Source organism: Nycticebus coucang, chromosome 1 (assembly GCF_027406575.1).
Source record: "Nycticebus coucang isolate mNycCou1 chromosome 1, mNycCou1.pri, whole genome shotgun sequence".
Taxonomy (NCBI): domain Eukaryota; kingdom Metazoa; phylum Chordata; class Mammalia; order Primates; family Lorisidae; genus Nycticebus; species Nycticebus coucang.
In genome coordinates this window covers 188,151,039-188,157,038 of record NC_069780.1, presented here as the reverse complement: position 1 = coordinate 188,157,038, position 6,000 = coordinate 188,151,039, and positions in this window count along the sequence as shown.

The following is a 6,000-nucleotide window of genomic DNA, read 5'->3' as shown; positions in this document are numbered from 1 at the left end:
AATCTAGCATCCAGAACATTTTTTAAAACTCTTGTAACTCAACAACAAAAAACAAAAATCCCAGTTTAAATAAACAAAATATTTGAATAGACAATTCTCCAAAGAATATACGTATATTAAATATATGCACACGTGTATATACACTCTAAAGGGGATGAGAGAAATGTGTATCTAATAAGCACATGAGAGGATATTCAATATCTCTTTTGGGGGTAGATGAAAGAAAATAAAACACACTCAGTATCATTCATTAGGATGAAATCAAAGATACAATGAGATATCGCTTCACACTCACTAGGATAGCTATAATCAAAACAATGGACAAGGGTTAGCAAGGACATAGAGAAACTGGAACCCTCTACACCACTGGTGAGAATGTGAAATGGTGCTGCCACTTGGGAATACAGTTTGGCAATTCCTCAAAAAGGAATTGCCTCAAAAACGTAGAATTACCTGATCAGAATTGCCTGCTGGGTGCAGGCTCATGCTTGTAATCATAGCACTCTGAGAGGCTGAGACAGGAGGATTGCTTGAGCTCAGGAGTTCAAGACCAGCCTGAGCAAGAACAAGACCCCGTCTCTACTAAAAACAGAAAAACAAGCTAGGCGTTGTGGCAAGCACCTGTAATCCCAGCTCCCCAGGAGACTGAGGCAACAGGATCACTTGAACTGAACCCAAGAGTTTGAGGTTGCTGTGAACTATGATGCCACGGACTCTGTCTAAAAAAAAAAAAAAGAATTAGCTAGAAAATTGAAAACATATGTTCTCACAAAAAATTGTACATTAATATCCATAGCAACATTATTCGTAATAGCCATAAAAGTGGAAACAATCCAAATGTCCAATGACTAATGAATGGATAAAAAAAATTTGGCATATCCACATGATGAAATGTTATTCAGCCTTAAAAAGTAATGAAATATTGTTGCCTGCTACAACATGGATGAAACTTTTTTTTCTAACAGAACCTCAAGCTGTTGCCCTAGGTAGAGTGCTGTCACATCACAGCTCACAGCAACCTCCACCTCCTGGGCTTAAATGATTCTCTTGCCTCTGCCTCCCAAGTAGCTAGGACTACAGGCACCCGCCACAACACCCGGCTATTTTTTTTTTTTTTTTTTTTGGTTGCAGCCATCATTGTTGTTTGGCAGGCCCAGGCTAGATTTGAACCCGCCAGCTCTGGTGTATGTGGCTGGCACTTTAGCCACTTGAGCTACAGGCACCAAGCCAACATGGATGGATCTTGAAAACATTAGGCTAAATGAAACAAAACACAAAGCCCACATATGGTATAATTGAATTTCTACAAGATTTCTACATTTTAAAAATCCACCAAGAAAAAAAGCAGACTGGTGACTACCAAGGTTTAGGGAAGTGGAGGATGGGAGCAGGTTAGTGTTAGTGGGTATGGGATTTATTTTTAGGATATAGAAAGTGTTCTGGCATCAGATAGTGGTGATGATTGCACAACTTTGTAAATATACTAAAAATCACTGAACTGTATATTTTAAGAAAAGGACCAATGCTCTACCAATAAAGTACAAGTTCCTTTTTCTGGAAAAAAGAAACATCACATAAAATACAAAAATATGTGAAAATCTGATTATGTCCAAAAAATTACACAAAGTTACAGGGATTAAGCAAAAATGAAAAAGCAAATACTAAAAGACATATTTTGCTTTGTCATGTCTGTTTTCCTTAAGTAGAAAAATACGTTTTAATCATCATTGTCTATATCACAGTGTTGTTATAAAAATACGTCATATCAAAGCTATATTGTTGTAGGGTTTTGGCTAATAAAATGACTAGAAATCAATCTCCCTCTTTTGTTGGGTTAATTATAATAAAATGTTCCACCACATTTCTTTTCTACAGCCGGTAAATTATATCTATTTATTAGATGTTACCAAATAGCACCTCTCCCCTTTCTCAACATGTTTAATTATTTTACAAAATATTTGATCAATTAAGATTAAATAAAATACCAGCCATAGTTAGGATTAGTATTTCCATCTATGGAGGACTATTGAGATTCTCCTCCTTGCCTCTACTATTCATTAATTCATGAAAAATTTTACCATTGTTCCTTTCAAAATACCTGGGCATAATTTGTCACAGGATTATAGTTAAAAACAAAACCCCATGCATATATGTGTGCTTAATTTTAGAAAAACAATGGCAGTTAGATCAAGGAAATAAATATAATCTAATGCCCATTAAAATTAAGATTGATCATAAAGATAATTATAAAAATACAGCTTAATTATCTCATAACCTCACATATACGAGTTGACCTACCAATCTGAAGCCCAATCTGTTATTCCTCCCCCCACAGCAATGCAAAGACTTGAGAGTTCCTGAACGTTTAAAACACCAGCAGGTACAATTCCATTATGTTTACATCATTCTAGCACTGATACTCTGGATATGTAATAGATTTTAGAGGGCATTGAACATATTGGATTTGCATTGTAATTACCAAATCTATCGATCATCATAATAATAGATTTCTTAATTAAAATGCATTATAATTATAATGGTTATAACATCTTTCCTGTGAGAAGCCTGCTTTTCATAATTCTTTCACTAATCCATGAAAAAGGAGGGAGAAAACAGATAATAATATCTCCATCTCCTGTTTTGAAACATGAGAAAGTCAGAAATGAAAAGCCTTGTACAATGTCACCTGACATTAGGAACAATTTCATCAGTGGGCCAAAAGAGAGAAACAAGTATAGCCAAGTTATTTGGCCCCTGTCATTTAGTGCCTAAAAGCTACTACTCTAGATCACAGATCTTACAGCTTGAATGGGCATGTAACTGATACAAGTAGTTCTGCATTGGAATGACATTTAGATGTGAACATTCAATGAAGACGAAAAAGACCAGAAAAGCTTTCCTTGAAATGAAAAAGACTGGAAAAGCGGCGCAGGCGGAGCAAGATGGCAGCCGAGTAACAGCTTCCTTGCATCTGGGCACCGTGAGTCTGGGGAGATAGGACTTCAGGCATATCTGGCTGGTGGGATCTGCCTATCATCACCCCTGAGAGGATACAAGGAGTCAGCAAGAGACTTCTGCACCCCAAGAGGAGGACTAAAACAGTGGAAAACCGGCAAGTGGTCACGTGTGTTCAATCCGTCTAAACCCGCCCGCAACTGTAAGTTCAGTAGCAGCGAGACTGCAAACCAGAAAGGCCTTACCTGTGAACTGTTTTGGTGTCTTTGGACTTGGCACTCAGCTGAACTGCCTTGGGGAGAGCCTGAGCGGGAGTGCGGAAAACTTTGGCCTTTGTCTAGGGCCCCAGTCTGAGCCGCTGAGCCAGATGGAGCTAATAGTGTTTGGCTCTGGGTCACAGGCAGCCATTGTGAGCGATCTGCCCGGGCAAGCTCCGCCCTCAGGGTTGCAGAGCTAGAATTCAGTGGGAGCTGGTAACCCAGCGACCAAGTAGCCTAAGGGCGGGGTCTGAGCCGCCTTGCAGCCCTAACCCTTGGGGGCAGAGGGAGACCAGTTTTGGCACAAAGGGTAAGTGGATAGCCACTTCAGCAGTGATTCCAGCGACAAGCACTTCCCTGGGAAAGCTTCTGCTCAGCAAGTGAACAAGTTCAAAGTGCCTTTTCAGTGGGCTGAAGAGAGAATTAGGGTGTCTACCTGCTGGGGTTTGAGAAACTAGCAGCCTCCAGTCGTATCAGAACTGTGATTAACATCTCATACCCCAGAAGACCACGTGTTGCCCAGACAATATTCAATAACATATACATACTGCTTTGTTTTTGCTTGCGTTTTTTTTTTTTTGGTTTGGTTGTTTTTTTTGTTTATTTTGATGTTGTTGATTGTTGTTTTGCTTTTTAAGTTCAACCTTTTAAATACAGATCCTTTTTCTTTCTCAATTTTTCTAGTTTAATTATAATTTCCCATTGCTGCCTATTTCAATAATTACAACTTCATTTTTGTTAGTGTTTCTGCCGCTATTATTTGGTTTTTCCAGCCAAATTTATCCCGTTAAGGTTTCTGTTTGCTTGTTTTGGTTTGATTTATAGCATTTTTGTCTTTCCTCTCTACTTGGTGGAGGTGGGGTACTGTGTCTGATCAGGTTAACAAAGAGCTGTTGACCTCAAGGGAACCACCCAACTGGGCACGCCCAGATGGTGTTTTTTTTTTAAGGTTGTATCAAAGTACCCTACTGTACACCTATATTGCTCTGTCTCCCTCTTTCTGTGCCTCTCTTCTTTTTATCAATATTCCTTTTACCCACCCCCTCTCCTTTCTCTATTTTTCTTTTTCTTATCACTCGGTCCTCCTTTCTTTCATCCCTTTTTTGCTCTTCAACCTTCTCACCCTTCTGGTCCTGTAACCCTTAGTCCACAGGCACGAGAACTTAAAGAGCAAGAGGAAGTGAAAGGAAAATTAGGGCAAGGAAAGAGATAAAAGAAATCACCCATGAGGAAGAATCAGCAGAAAACTCCAGGCAACATAAAGAACCAGTCCAGAACAACTCCTCCAAGGGACCATGAGGTAGCTACTGCAGAGGATTCCACCTATACAGAAATGTTAGGAATGACAGAAAGGGAATTTAGAATACAAATGTTGAAAACAATGAAAGAAATGATGGAAACAATGAAGGAAACTGCTAATAAAGTGGAAAATAACCAAAAGGAAATTCAAAAACAGAATCAAATAATAGATGAACGATATGAAGAATATAAAAAGGATATAGCAGACCTGAAGGAACTGAAACAGTCAATCAGGGAACTTAAAGATGCAATGGAAAGTATCAGCAACAGGTTAGACCATGCAGAAGAAAGAATTTCAGAGGTAGAAGACAAAGTTCTTGAGATAACTCAGATAGTAAAAGAGGCAGAAAAGAAGAGAGAGAAAGCAGAACGTTCACTGTCAGAATTATGGGACTTTTTGAAGCGTTCCAACATACGAGTTATAGAAATTCCAGAAGGGGAAGAAGAATGCCCCAGAGGAACGGAAGCCATACTAGAGAATATTATAAAAGAAAATTTCCGAAATATCACCAAAGATTCTGACACACTGCTTTCAGAGGGCTATCGGACCCCAGGTCGCCTCAACTCGAACCAAGCTTCTCCAAGACACATTGTGATGAACCTGTCCAAAGTCAAGACAAAAGAAAAGATTCTGCAAGCTGCCAGGAGTAAGCGCCAGTTGACCTACAGGGGCAAATCCATCAGAGTTACCGCAGACTTCTCTAATGAAACTTTCCAAGCAAGAAGACAATGGTCATCTACCTTTAATCTACTTAAACAGAACAATTTTCAGCCCAGAATTCTGTACCCTGCTAAGCTAAGCTTCAAAATTGACGGAGAAATCAAATCATTTACGGATATACAAACATTGAGGAAATTCGCCACAACAAGACCAGCTCTACAGGAAATACTTCAACCTGTTCTGCACACTGACCACCACAATGGATCAGCAGCAAAGTAAGAACTCAGAAATTAAAGGACAGAACCTAACCTCCACAGTGATGCAAAAGATAAAAGTAAGCAATGGACTCTCACCAAATAAGACGAATAGAATACTACCACACTTATCAATTATCTCAATAAATGTTAATGGCTTGAATTCCCCACTGAAGAGACATAGATTGGCTGACTGGATTAAAAAACACAAGCCATCCATTTGCTATCTGCAAGAAACACACTTGGCTTAAAAAGACAAATTAAAGCTCCGAGTCAAGGGTTGGAAGACAATTTTTCAGGCAAATGGAATTCAGAAGAAAAGAGGAGTTGCAATCTTATTTTCAGATACATGTGGATTTAAAGCAACTAAAGTCAAAAAAGACAAAGATGGTCACTTTATATTGGTCAAGGGAAAAATACAACAAGAAGACATTTCAATTCTAAATATTTATGCACCCAATTTAAATGCTCCCAGATTCTTGAAGCAGACCTTACTCAGTCTGAGCAATATGATATCTGATAATACCATAATAACAGGGGACCTTAACACTCCTCTTACAGAGCTGGACAGATC